General features: G+C 33.8%; 1 protein-coding gene across 8 annotated transcripts in view; it reads right to left on the bottom strand.

Moving 5' to 3' along the window:
• PTPRD (protein tyrosine phosphatase receptor type D) overlaps window positions 1–15,738 on the bottom strand; it is a 2,143,764-nt gene that overhangs the window by 1,309,015 nt on the left and 819,011 nt on the right. The gene's annotated exons all lie outside the window — the stretch shown is intronic.

The raw sequence follows: 15,738 nt of genomic DNA on the forward strand, positions 1-15,738 counted from the left end.
ATGTCACTTGTCCTCCTAGATCTCTAGAGCTCATGCCACACACTATGAGGAACAGCAAAAAATATGTACCATACTTCTGTCCTTGCTTACAGTGAATGGAGTGGAAAGGTATCATAAACAATGAGGGAAAATTTACAATAACAATGAGCTTATGCCAAGTGCAAAATAGAGCGTTCAAACTATAAATTAATGGTAGTTTAAGGCCAAGAGAGATTAGTCTCTGACATCTTAAAGAATTAGAAGAACTAAAATAGAGCTGGCCCATGAAAAGATGGCTCACTTAAAAAATAAATAAATAAATGCAAAGTATTCCAAATCATCCACTTGTCTAGATCAAGGAAGATACTATATAAACTATTTCATTCATACTCTTTTCTTTTAATTATTTCTTTTTAATGGCAAGCTTCCGAGACACACAGGACAGACTGGTCCTACATTCTACACACTCCTCAGGAATTCTGCTACACAAACCATTGGTTGGACACTTCATCAGATAAGGAGGGATTTCAGTACTTCCTGCTGCCCTGGGAACTACTCTGAATGTTTATGCTGGTCTTAGATACTTTACTGACTGAGCAAGAGACTGCAAATGCTCTAAAACAGAAGATCCACTGTAGGAGAAGAAGTAGAACTGTGAGAGGGACAGCAGCACCCAGCAGAAGCAGGGGAGGCCCACAGTGGGCCTGTGAGAGCTGTCACCTGGCCAGCACCCATTCGCGTTCTTTTCAGCAAAGGGACATTAAGGAACATAAGAACAGAATATTGGTAGAATAAATCTTCAATATGGTGTTGGCAGACTTCACTAAAATTATGGTCATTTGTTTCAATTTTATAATGTGGGGCTTTGGTGAGGCTTAATTTCATACTCTTCCTTATTAATCATGATTTTCTTTTCCATAGTTGTGTCTCTACAATATAAGTGCTGGGAGGAAACTCTCAAAAAAAACTTCTAAGAAGGTAAATATCCTCCCTACTTCTAGCCACCAGCAAGCTTTTTACTTATCTAAATTTCATATTCAAAATAGAGTGTTGTGTCTGAAGTAGCTTATACAGATATATAATGGTATAATAAGACAAATGTATCTTTAAAGCAGATGGTCCATTTGAGCAAAAAATTTATTATATACAAATTAGTATATAGAAATAAGGGACACTGATTTGCCTCACTGCAGCTTCCTATATTTAAAGCTTAGATTAAGTTGCCTTTTTTTACTCCTATAGGGTTACAGTATATGTTGTCTTATAACCATTTTTCAGAGGATCACTGGATTAATACATTTTTGCACAGCAACAGTATAAACTGCTCTGATACATCATTGCAACACTAAATATTAATTCAAAATCAAACTGAAAGTTGCAAGGACTGACTTGGCCTCTGCCCATAATCATACAATTCTGGGCAAACGTGACACAATTTTGAGAGCTCTTATGATTGGCATGAAACATAGTCTGGCATATAAATATAAAAATGGAAAAAAACATAATGACAATAAGAATACCATTTCACTAGTTTAAATCAGTGAGTGAAATACCGATTGCTCAGTAATGGAATTGAGACATTAGCTAGTTCTTGGCCACAAAAATGAAGCTATATTTCTTTGTCATGCTTCGCAGCAAAATTAAGATTAATCCAAAGTAGAAATGAAATAAATAAACACTAAAATAGCAAAAGAAAAGTGAGTTAGTATAGAATCTTGAAATGGGGAAATTCTTTCTAAACATGGCATGAAAACCAGAAACGATAGAGGAAGCAACTAGTAAATTTAACAACAGAAAAAATTCTGAGTGGCAAAATACATTACAAACTTGAAAAACAAGACAAAAATCTCTAGATGTTCTTAAAATACACATGTTTTAATGTTTAAGAGCTTGTACAACTCGGTAAGATTTTTTAAAAATCCTATTGAAAAATGGGCAAGTGACTTAAAGCAAATATTAACAGACTTAAAGGGATACATGGACAACAATGCAATAATAGTAAGGGACTCTAATACCCCACTTTCATCAATGAATAGATCATCTAGACAGAAAATCAGTAAGAAAACATTGGCCTTAAATGACATGTCAGACCAGATGAACTTAACAGGTATATATACAGAATATTTCACACCAAAGCAACAGAATACACATTCCTCTCAAGTGCACATGGAACATTCTCCAGAATACATTATGTGTTAGACCACAAACAAGCCTTAATAAATTTAAGAAGACTGAAACCATATCAAGCATCTTTTTTGACCATAATAGTATCAGACTAGAAATTAATTACAGGAAGAAAACTGGAAAATTCACAAATATGTGGAGATTAAACATCCTACTGAACAACCAATGGGTCCAAGTACAAACCAAAAGAGAAATAAAAAAATACTTCGAGACAAATGAAAATGGAAATGGCAATGTGCTAGCATTTATGGGATGCAGCAAAACAATTCCAAGAGCAAATTTCATAGTGATAAATGCCTATATAGAAACAACGAAAAGCTCAAATAAACAACCTAAACTTACACCCCAAGCAACTAGAAAAAGAACAAACGAAGACCAAAATTAGTAGAAGGAAGTACATAACAAAGATCAGAGTGGAAATAAAGTAAATAAAGACTAAAAAGACAACAGAAAAGACCAATAAAAGAGTTGGTTCTTTGCAAAGGTAAAAGAAATTGATGAACCTTTAGTGAGGCTCATTTTGAAAAAGGAGAAGGCTACTAACACACCATTGTAAAGCAATTATACTCCAATAAAGATGTTAAAAAAAAAAGAAAAAGGAGAAGGCTCAAAATCAGAAATGAAAGAGGACATATCACAACTGATACCACAGAAATACACAGGATCATAAGAGACTACTATGACCAATTATATATTAACAAATTGGACAACCTATAAGCAGATAAATTTTTAGAAACATACAACCTACAAAAGACGAAGTTGTAGAGAAATAGAAAATCTGAACAGACTGATTACTAGTTAGGAGATTGGATGACAAACTTACCAACAAAAGTCCAGGACCAGATGGCTTAACTAGTGAACTCTACTGAATATTTAAAGAAAACTTCATATCCATACTTAGGAAACACTTCCAAAAAAATTGAAGGGGAGGAAACTTTTCCAAATTCATTACATGAGACCAACATTACCCTTATACCAAAACCAGACAAGGATGCCACAGGAAAATAAAATAAAATAATATTACAAGCCAATGTCCCTGATGAAAATAAGTGCAAAAATCCTCAAAATATTAGCAAACCAAATTCAACAATACATTAAAAGGATCATATACCATGATCAAGTGAGATTTATTCCAGGGATGCAAGGATGAGTCAACGTATGCAAATTATTCATTGTGATACGCCACATTAAAATGAAGGATAAAAATCATATGATCACCTCAATCGATGCAGAAAAAGCACTAAACAAAATTCAACATCCATTCATGATAAAAATCTCAACAAAGTGGATATAGAGGGAACATATCTCAATGTAATAAAGGCCATACATAAAAGGCAGACCAGACATTGATAAGAGGGAGCACAGAACCAAAAATAATAAAGACCATATATAACAAGTCCACAGGTAGCATGATACTCAATGATAAAAAGCACAAAGCTATTCCTCTAAGATCAGCAACAAGATAAGGATGCCTACTCTCACCACTTCTTTTCAACATAGTATTGGAAGCCCTAGTCAGATCAATTAGGCAAGAAAAGTGAAAAAGCATTCAAATTAGAAAGCAAGAGGGAAAACTGTCACTATTTACAGATGACATGAAACTATATACAGAAAAACTTAAAGACTCCACCCAAACACACACATACACACACACAAACCTGTTAGTAAAACTGCAGGATACAAAGTTAATATACAAAAATCTGTTGCATTTTAATATACTAATAATGAACTAGCAGAAAGACATTAAGAAAATAATCCCATTTGTAATTTTATCAAAAAGAGTAGTATGCTTAGGAATAACTTTAACCAAAGAGGTAAAAGACCTGTGTACTGAAAACTATAACAAAATGTTGAAGGAAAATGAAGACAATACAAATAAATAGAAAATTATTCTGTACTCATGAATTGCAAGAATTAATATTGTTAAAATGCCCGTACTACCCAAAGCAACATACAGACTCAATGCAATCCCTATCAAAATTCCACAGCATTTTTCACAGAAATAGAACAAATAAACTAAAATTTGTATGGAGCCACTAAAGACCCTGGGTACCCAAAGCAATCTTTAGAAAGAAGAGCAAAGCTGGAGACATTGTGTTCCCTGATTTCAAATTATATTACAAAGCTATAGTAATCTGAACACTATGATATTTGGCATAAAAACACACACAGAGATCAATGGAACAGAATAAAGAGCCCAGAATAAACCCATCCATATATGATCAATTAACTTATGACAAAGGAACCAACAATACACAATGAAGAAAGGACAGAATCTTGAATAAATGGTGTTGGGAAAACTGGACAGCTACACACAAAAGAATAAAACTTGACCATTATCTTACACCACACACAAAAATTAACTCAAAATAGACTGAAGACCTGAACCCTGAAACCATAAAATTCTTAAAGGAAAACAGGCAGTAAGCCTCACGACATCAGTCTTGGTAATGACTTTTTTGGATTTGACCCCAAAAGCCAAGGTAATAAAAAAAACAAGTGGGACTACCTCTATCTAAAAAGATATGGCACAGAAATAGAAACCATCAACAAAATGAAAAGGCAACCTATGGAATGGGAGAAAGCCTTTCCAAATCATATATCTGACAAGGGGTTAAAGTTCAAAATATATAAAGAACTTTTACAACTCAACAGCAAAAAAACAATCTGATTAAAAATGGGCAGAGGATCTGAATAGACATTTATTTTCCAAAGAAAATATACAGATAGCCAACAGATACATGAAAAATTGTTCAACATCACTAATCATCAGGAAAATGCAAATCAAAACCACAATGAGGTATCATCCAATACGTATCAGAATGGTTATCATCAAAAAGGTAAAAGTAAGTATTGGCGAGGATGTGGAGAAAAGGGAACACTGGTTCACTGTTGGTGGGAATGTAAATTGGTGCAGCCACTAAGGAAAACAGTATGGAAATTGCAAAAAAGTTAAAGATAAAACTATCATATGATCCAGCATTTCCACTTCTGTGTATGTATCTTAAGAAAATAAAATGCTAATCCAAAAAGACATCAGCACCACCATGTTCACTGCAACATTATTTACAAGAGCCAAGGCATGGAAACAACCTAAGTGTCCATCAAATGGATGAATGGATAAAGAAATGTGGTGTGTGTGTGTGTGTGTGTGTGTGTGTGTGTGTGTGCATAAATATATAAAAATAAATAAATAAAAATATATAGTGGAATATTATTCAGCTATAAATAAAGAATGAAATCTTGCCATCTGCAACAACATGGATGGATCTCGAGAGCACTATGTTAACTGAAATAAGAGATAGACTGTTTTGGTTCATTTCTAGAATCAAAGAATGAACACCTGTTTCAGATAAAACTAAAAAAAGATGGAATATATATTAAAGCCATGAAAATTCTCAACTTACAGGTAATTGATATGTAGATGAAGAACAGAATGCATCACATTACTGTAAGAATGTATTTATTTGTAACAATGAGCACTTTCACCTCAGCGTGAAAAGGAACATATTTTCAAAATCCTATTCCAAACAGATATTAAGCAGAGGCATGAATAAAATGAAACAATTTCATAATCAAACTAGTGCTAATAAACTTTTTAATGACTTTATCTTTCAAAGAAAGAATGCATTAAGCTCATTTTGTTTACATCATTTTCGTGGCCATTTCAACCACAATCTTGTAACTTCAGTTTTGAAAATAACAGAAATGGAAAGAAGGATTTTAAGCAAAAGTACCTTGCGATTCCAAGGGAAAGTTTACCACGGATATGGAGCAGCGGCACTTATTCCATAACTCAGTCCTGAAACCCTCGGACAATTTAGGGAATGATGGGAAGAATGAGCCAGTTTTCCGTGCAGTAGATGGAAGCGATTATACTTGGTGTGGTAAACCACCCCCCTTTCGATTATCAGACACTCCATTTCGGAACATAAAAAATATTTGATACTTCTGGCTGATTAATACTCTCATGGTAAAAAGTATATATTTGTAAGACTCAAAAAATAATTTTAAAAAACTGGTAGTGAAAGACTTGAAACAAAAGATCCAATTTTTCTAGGTCAATCTTGAGTAAAAATTCTAATCATTCCTAATTTCTCAGGAAATACCCTCCTTAAAATTTCCTTACGTAACTATGGTGAATTGAGCATTGGTGTTAAACCATCAGCAGTTCAAGGAATTCTGCTCTTTTCTATTATGGAAGCTTGAGAGATAATAGCATATGTTTTACAAACATAAAATTCACCTTTAGTATGTCAAAGAATAGATGTAAGTATAAAAGAAATACTTGAGCTCTCCATTGGCACTCTAAAGAAAGTACACCAAAATATTTTCCTTTATAAAAGAAAATGGCATTGCAAGCATGAAAAGGAAACAAAAAGATCAACAGTGAAGATAAAAACACCATCATGCTGTCAGGATGTCCACTCTCAAGTCTGCATGAGCTTTGCTGAGAATTTAAGATGACATCTTGTAACTGTAAATATCTTGTAACGGTAAATATCTCTATTTACCGAGATAAAAAGACAGGGTGGGATTGAGCCTTTTTATCCAAAATAGATCATTAGAGTTGAAAATAATTTTGGTAATAATTACACATAGACTCATTTCACAGAGGAGAAAACTGAGACATAGAGGCTTTAATTTGTCTGTCAAACGTCATAGCAAAGTCCACAGTAGAGCTGACCTACAGCTCGAGCTCAAGGGTCATGAAGGCACCCCTAGAGCAAAGTATCATTTTCATAGTCATATTTTTTCAAAGCAAGAATAAGTCACCTGGTGGCTTAAGGTCTTATTTACTTAAGGATATGAAGGCAAAACCCTTAAATCAAGACAAATGTAGAAAATCTAGGCAGTGTACTAAGCATATATAGAATGACTATGTATTGTTTTGAAACAGGTGATTGGGGTAACTTGGAAAAATTAACAGCATCTCCATACATGACCCTTACTCCCATACAAATAATTCCCTATTGAGAAATCTGGCTTCATTTGCTACATTAAAACAGCGGGGAGAAGTGGATGGGAAGTTGCAACAGAGGATTATAAAATATTCTCCAAGAATATATCTAAGATTCTATTTATTAAATTTTAAAATTGTATATGCTACATGGTCAGAATAAACACTGTAAAATAATAATAGCATAAAATAAATCCCTTAAAATGATACTCCTAAATGTGACCAATGGAGAAGGGAGAATTAAGGACTATACTATTTTTAACGAGGAAAAAAATAGTCTTACTTCTTAATAGGAATCAATCAGAACAAAACCATGCCATAGTAAAGCTTGAATTGTGTCTTTATTCTCCAAGAAACACATGTTTAGCCGCTAGAAACTTGTTCTGTTTTCCACTATCAGAGCAGAATTTGACCTCGATATTCTAGACTTAGCAAGCAAATAGGAAAAGGCTATGTTTTGATAAAAGGCAAGTGAGACTACTAAGAAAAAGGTAAAAGTACAACTTCACTAATGTATTTTTAAGTCTGACTTTAGGATTCTGGAATGATGGTGCCATGTGTTTCAATTCTCCACAATAGAGTTTTTAAAGAGATGGACATTGGGGTGTCATGAGTTCTTGCTAAAACCTCAGTTTGCCACTCAGGTTATTTCTGTGTTCATTAGAAGGGTGCATTAATCTAATTAGTGTTAAGAATTATGGTACTGAACCATTTTAATGCACTGGAATGTGGAATGAAAAGTCATCAGCAAAGGCACAGAAAACAAAATATGCGACCTTATATAACATTTTCCGTTGTGAATACTAAATAAGACTTTTGGATGTATAATTTAAAAAGTGTTTTTGCTTATTTCTGAAGTAAGGTATGCATGCATGTTCCTGAGGGAGACTTGCTACTATAGTAATACCCTTATGTTTTAACATAGTCCCTTTACCCAGGTTTCTTGATTTCCTTTTCAGGATAGAAAGTATTTGCAATTATTCAGATACATGTTGATAGGACAAAATGTCCACATTTTCTTTTTTTTTCCAAGAAGAGGAAATATTTGAGAAGTTTTTCTGTGGCAAATACTTTTGTGAAAATTAATGACAAATTGCAGGACTTAAATAACTGGAAGTTTTATTCTAAGTCTTTTCTAGCAGGAGACAATTTTAGAGAACTTTAGGAGCATCAGACAAAAGCAGAGACAGAACCCAACCTGTCCAGTGTTGAGTCCTGTAGCAACTACATAGCTGCCTTAGTATGAAACATGATTTATTGACTTGTCAAATTTTTGGTAAGGAAAATAAATCCTATGCTATGGTTGTGAACTGCTTGCACATCTACATCTTACATCAAAAAAGTCCTCACTCTACCTCAATATGGTAAAAATGCAATTGCCACAGACACGTAGCAAGCCTTTATGTGTTTTCAATATCTAGGAACTGGTACACATATCCAGGATAGAAGGGTATCTCAGAAACTAGGATAGAGGCTGGGCTGGGTAGCCATTGGCAGGACAGTATACAAGTCTCCATATTTAGTCCTATTAGCATAGTCCCAGTCCCTTAAAGCCCACCCACCTTGCCGCTTACCATTGTTCAGTACCTACAACAAGATGCTATAATTTTCTTTAAGCATGCTTTTTAGAAATCATTTTAAGGGTCTACATGGGCTACTGTAAAATTTTACATAATAACTAAGTATATAAAACAAAATCACATAAAAATTCAAAGCAATTTTGATGGTTATGGTAAAAAAGATAAAGACGTGTCAAAAATACAAGTGCATATGTATGACGTCATACATGCCTGAAAAGTGAAAATTAGTGGTCATTTTGGGGATACTGCCTTCAACATGTTATTAATAGAACTATATTACTAGGTAGAAAGAAGATTTAAATGAATAAACAAAATATAAATATTTGAGAGGACTTAGTATAATTAGAAATAGATATAGAGAAAGCAACATATTCTATGCCAATGACAGAATAGGTTAACATATTTGACAGTAAATTAATATTTGAGAATGATGATAAACAAAAGTATATAAGATCACTTACAAAAGTCTATGCTTAATTTTTCAGGAAACTTAAACATACTGTAAGGTATTGCCTTTTTTCAACCTCAATCATTTTATTACCTTTTCACATTTCCTGTTCCTCCCTTATTTCTGAAATTGTGAAAGACAACTTCTACCATATACATCCCACTAGCAAAAAATTGTAAACCAATTCAGCATGACTAGAAAATAGAAATAATATACGGAAAGACATTTTCATACGCCTCAGCATGTTTGTGGCAACTTTTTAAGGCATTTATCTTTTTTTGATACTAGAGTTTGTATTGCAGGAGTGATTTTCAGGCTGTGACAAAGTGGAAATGATTGTCTAAGAGTCCCTCTGAAAAACACAGGGAGAGGGATGTGAAGGGGAGGGGCATCAGCTGGCAATTGTAGAGTTGTCCTGATATCACTTGATACTTGTTGGACAGTAAGTCTGGTATTCTGAGTACCCAAGACAGAGGAAGTAACATACAACAACAAATGGAACAATAAACAAATAAATAAAAATCCATAAAAACCTGCTTGGGTAGTGTTCCTATTTTTTACAAACACCTGGAGAAGTACTGCTTGACTTAGGACAGCAGGCAAGAAATCAAGCAGGGGATGCCATGCTTAATTAACCACAAAAGGTTCTTTCAAAATATTGAATATTAGTACTAAGATAGATAATTTCAGTAGATTTACTAGAATCCCTATTTAAATTATTTTCATGAAAGCATTTATTAATATATGTTCGATGAGAGTGACTTAAATACAAAAGTAGATAATGTACCTCTCCACTAAAAAGACAGTTCTGCATACAGTCTAGTTACTGACACTAGTAGAATCCAACTAAGGATTGTTATTAGCAAATGTGCAAGCCCTATGCCATCCTGAGAAGCAAACTACTAATATGACATAATTTTTGCTCAATGTTAAGGAAGTATGCTTAATAACTAATTCTCCCAAAACGGAATGTGCTGCCTTGAGAAGGTTTTTTTGAACTCCAATCCTGAAGGTGAAATTAGGTGAGAGGAATGAGGAGATACAAAATTAATGGAAGTTGTTGAAGGGATGTGTCACTCAAGTCAGACTGAATTCCAGATGTAATGACTCTGATTCTTAGAAGTTGAATCAACATTATAGAGGTAGATTTTAATGTCCCGCAACCATGTTTTGGGAGACTTTTATTATTGACATGAAATATGATGAGGTGTAATTTGTTGTGCTCCCTTCCATGGTAGTGGACTTAAATGCTTTTAGTTCCAGGTAATTGTATACAATTATTTTTGATCTCCACTCCTGTGTGTGAAGAAAGGAGGTTATGTTTAATTAATTAATTGTTGTAGAAATGATGCTAGTTGGCATGTTAGTGGCATTTAAATTATTACATCTTTTAAAAAGTTAAACTGAAAAAAAAAGTTAAACTGAGCTAGCACATGGAAGCTTCCACTGTATAAGACAAAACAAATCAAAACAGGCATAGGTGGGGGTGTTGCTTCAGGTCAATTCAAAGAGTAAAAATTGAACAAAGATTACTTGGAATACCCTACCAAAATAAAATAATCTAAGACATGGAGACTCTTTTTAACTTAGGAAAAAGAAAATGATTATTTTATGGTCCTTAATATGGATCTTACCTAAGGACAGTTACGATTAAAGAACTAAAAGCATTATTACAAGAATACTGTTCATTTTTCAATTGGAAAGTGTACCATTTTAAATTTAGATATTCGTCTTGTATCTTTTCCCCTCTTCATGTTGTTTGATTCTAAAGATACTTGGTAAGTGAGTAATAGCTGTTTTTTATTAAATATTTTAGTACAGATTTTCCCAAGGCTTTTATTTTGGGAGCTTTGTTACCTGCTATGACAACCACGTAAGTAGTACCTCAGATTATTTGGTGACAGGAGAAAACTATTTTAAAGTCAAAAATAATATTGCCAAAACATACCTTTGGAAACCTGACTCCAGATTTCAAAATTACATAAATACTATGATGCCCATTTTCACAAGAACCATATGATTAGTTTGAGCAGGTTTTAGGCTGCTATGTAACAAACCAAAACCAAAAACAAAACGAAAAACAAGAACTCAGTGGCTTAAAACAAATAATTTACTTCTTGTTCTTATACATTGGCTCTGGAACTAGGAGTCTTGCCACAGCAGGTGTCTTCCATCAGGTGACTCAGAGAACCAGGATGATTTACTACTGTGGCTCTGTTATCTCAAACTGATGTCTCTTCTGTAGAGGCAGAGAGAGACTAGAAAGCACACAGGGTCTTTTCACCTCCTCTGCCCCAAAGTGATACACTTCTCTTCCAGTTTCCATTGGCCAGAAATAATCACATGGCCCTACCTCACCGTAAGGTAGAGGAAAAATATCATCATTTCCCTGTTACTCAAGAATGAAAGGAAACCCAAATACTGATGGGCATTAATGATGCCTCTCATACTGTCCAATAACCTGGCATCCTAGCAAGGTGAAGGGAAAAAATGAAAGGCCTAAACAAACATTGAGAACTTCAGTCGACACCAATTTTAAAAATAAATAAAAGCACCACAATTACACAAAACACATAAAATGACAGTCCTTGAACTCAATCACATCATTTTTATACTACCTAACCTCTATCAGACTGTTTGCACAAATAAGTTACTCAATAAGATGTGAGAGATGAATAAATGAATTGATGAGAGTATGCTATTCCTTTCTTTGGTCCCTGAACATATAATTTATGTTCACATCATGACAATTTTCATCACAATAGCAAGCTAACATTGAAGATAATTTTAATACCTGTATATTTTCATAAAATTGACAAAGTATTTATTTTTTACTTTTTCATTGAAGTATAGTTGATATACACAAACAACCCAATTAAAAAATGGGTACAAAAACCAAATAGATATTTTTCCAAAAAGGAAACACAGATTGCTAACAGGCACATGAAAAGATGCTCAACATTGCTAGTCATCAGGGAAATGTAAATCGAAACCATAATGAGATATCACCTCACAGCTGTTGGAATGGCTGTCAGCAAACAGAACACATTTAACAAATGTAGGCAAGCATGTAGAGAAAAGGAAACCCTCATACACTGATGGTAGGAATGTAAATTGGTATAAGCACTGTAGAAAACAGTATGGAGGCTTCTCAAAAAACTAAAAATAGAACTCTCATATGACCCAGCAACTCCACTCCTGGGTATATATTAAAAAAAAAAAAGTACACTAATTCAAAAAGATACATGCACCCCAATTTTCACAGCAGGTTTATTTATAATTGCGAAGATGTGGAAGCAACCTAAGTTTCCATCAACAGATGAATGGATAAAGAAGCTGTGGTATACATTGACAATGGAATACTACTCAGCCATAAAAATGAATGAAATTTTGCCATTTGAAGCAACATGGATGGACTTGACAGGTATTATGCTGAGTGGAATAAATCAGAGGAAGACAAATACTAAATGATATCATTTATATGTGGAATCTAAAATATATAGCAAACTAGTGAATATAACAAAAAAGAAGCAGACTCACAGATACAGAGAGCAAACCAGTAGTCACCAGTGGGGAGAGGGAAGGGGGAGGGGCAATATAGGGGTAGGAGATTAAGAGGTACAAACTATCAGGTATAAAATAAGCTATAAGGATATATTGTACAACAGGGGAATATAGCCAATATTTTATAATAACTATAAATGAAGAATAATAAAATATTTATGTATGTTTCCTAATTCAAAACTATGAGGTAGGCATATGTGTGTGGTTTGTTCCCTTCAGTTTTTAAATACAACTTAAGACCCTTAGAAAACACATAGTATTTTAACACCAAACATTTAATTCTTGATGAGGGAATACTTTAAAACATACGGATATTTTGGTATATGTCCAAAAAATATTTTTAAACCCTCTATATTAGAGACTGAACTCAATTCTTAGAAAATGCAATACTCAGTTGAATAATTTACATCATTTGAAAGAAATTCCGTGACTAATACTAAGCACATGAATGTAATCTGCAGGTTGTCTGTAATACTATTTAAAAATAGGATGGCCAAACCTACATAAAATTTGCATTAAAAAACTGAGTACATGAATGAGTGAATGAAACATCCATTAATCACCATAGTCTAACTACAGAAGGGTTATGTGGGTTTCCACTACGTAGATTCTGTTTTGGTTATTAATGACATGAATATGTATGTATGTGTATAAATATAAATATATATATGATAGATATAGATATGATATAAAAGATAGATATATATTATTTAATACATATGTGCAAATGTACAACTTGGGCATAGACTGTGACAATTTTCCCACCCTTGGATTTAAAGCAAGCAAGCTTTTCATCTTCTCAAGTAACTATAAAGTACAAAAGACTAAATCTCATGTTAACCACTTATGCACTTTTCTTAAGGACTGCAAGCCAGGGGTGCTACTCCAATATATGTAGAACTGGATATTATTAAAAGCATACTGGGGTAAATTTTCTTCGGGAAGACATCTCAGTGACGTCTTCAACATCCTAGAAATAGACTGAAATCTCAGCATCACGACTAAGTGATTGTAGATGAACTAACTAACCTCTCTGACCCTTAGTCTCCTCAGATCTGAAATGCTGAACAAAATGCATGCCTCAGAGTATGATTGGAAGGTAGAACTGAGACTACATCCATTAAAAAAAGCACCTAGCAAAGCACCTGATACACAGTGAATCCTTAAAAATATTAATTCCCTTCAACTGTACATAATTGTGCATGTGTTATTAGCTTGACCTCTTAAAAGGTCCAAACTCCAGGTGCAGAAAATAAAATTTATGAATTGGAACAGACTGCTGCAATTGCACACACAGATAAAAAATTCAGTGAATCATAAGCATTAAACACATTATTTTATGTAAGTGGAAAAATGCTGCAGTAAGGCTTTCTGTAAATATTTTCAACTTCAATGTGGACTGTATTAGCTCTTCATATGGAAGTGAATTTTTATTGCTGGCATTTAGTTCCAGAATAAATATTATTTTTTAAGCTTGAGGCTTATATGATAATGAATAGAATATATTTCAATTTCTTTTACTTTGTAATAGTTGCATATTATCATTTACATTTCAATACTATTCTAGTTTTAATTTTACATTTATTTTCTTTTCACTGAATTGTACTCTAATAACACAGTTTTCTAGACTGTATCAATATTACCTGAAATAAATTCAGAATTATATATCAATCACCCTCCATGTTCGAGTCATTTTATTCCTACTAAAACTCATAATTGGATAGAAGCAAACAATATAGAAATTAAGTGTTAGGTTTGAGCTTTATAGTATAGTGAGTACACGTGAAATCCTAAATAAGTTAGTCTATTGAAAATATTTCTTGAGGAACTACTAAACACAGAGCAATATGTAAGGTATGCTGTATAAATGGCACAAGAGGGCATTCCTACCTCATTTAACAAGCTTGCAAAATTGCTAAGTAGAAAATATGCATGCAATACAAGAACCTTAGAACACAAGACAGTATAAATTAAAGTGCTAACTTTGTGATCCTGAAAATAAAGAGTTCAGGGAGGTGGGGAATCATACCACAATGTTTAAAGCAATGAAGAATTTCAGGAGAAAATGGGAGTTGGAGTTGAACTTGGCCTTGAGAGATGAATAGAATATGGATGTATAGGCAGACAAGGAAGACCACTCCGTTCACAGAAGTTGACATAATGACGATGGGGGCTATGAGAGGAAAGAACTTAGCTTTGAGTTTCTTGGTATGTGCTCAAGGAAGATTGCTTTTGAATAAGTGTGGCAGAACTCAATTATCACGTATATAACAGATCAGGGGAAAAAATCCTTACAGGCAATATGGCAAGATATAGAACTATGAGGATAAGTGCTGTTTTCGATCAATCATCTGTCTATTTTATGAAATGGATTAGAAATGAGATAAATTAGAAGAAGAATACCCAGAAGACAACTGTGATGATGAGAATTGCAAGAACACACTGACAGCTTAAATGAATTAGGCAGGTAGAGTTCAGAAAAAAAATATAATTACAGGAGGCATGTCCAGATCCCACATGTGCAACTAAGAGAAGGTTTAGGATGGGGAAAAATCCAGGAAACATTGAGATTATGAAATCCTGTATCCCAATTTTCATCATAATAAATCAAATGCTTAAGCAAAGCTCTGTATTTGCAGAAAGTGCTAAAGGGATAGGAGGTTAACCCTCATCCTCATGAGAATGAATAGTGTCAGCTTTGTTACTGTTTGGCAGAAGGTATACACTGGATATGGCCTGAAGTAGCACAGAAACGTCATGATAAGATGACCAGAAGATACTAGTTTGGAAACCCTGAGAAGAATTTGGGAGGAACAGGTCATACACAATAACAAAGACACGTGGAACTCTCATCACCCTCCCATTCTAACCTAGCAATACCCAATTATTAGTAAAGAATGATGTATAAGACTGTACTTCTGCAATGCATCTAGCTGAAATTTCATAGTACTCTTGGCTGAGTATTATAGAAAGGGTGACTCTAGAAATCAGGAAAATTGTGGACTCCCATATTACACAAGAAT

The sequence above is a fragment of the Globicephala melas genome, chromosome 6, assembly GCF_963455315.2.
Source record: "Globicephala melas chromosome 6, mGloMel1.2, whole genome shotgun sequence".
Lineage (NCBI taxonomy): Eukaryota > Metazoa > Chordata > Mammalia > Artiodactyla > Delphinidae > Globicephala > Globicephala melas.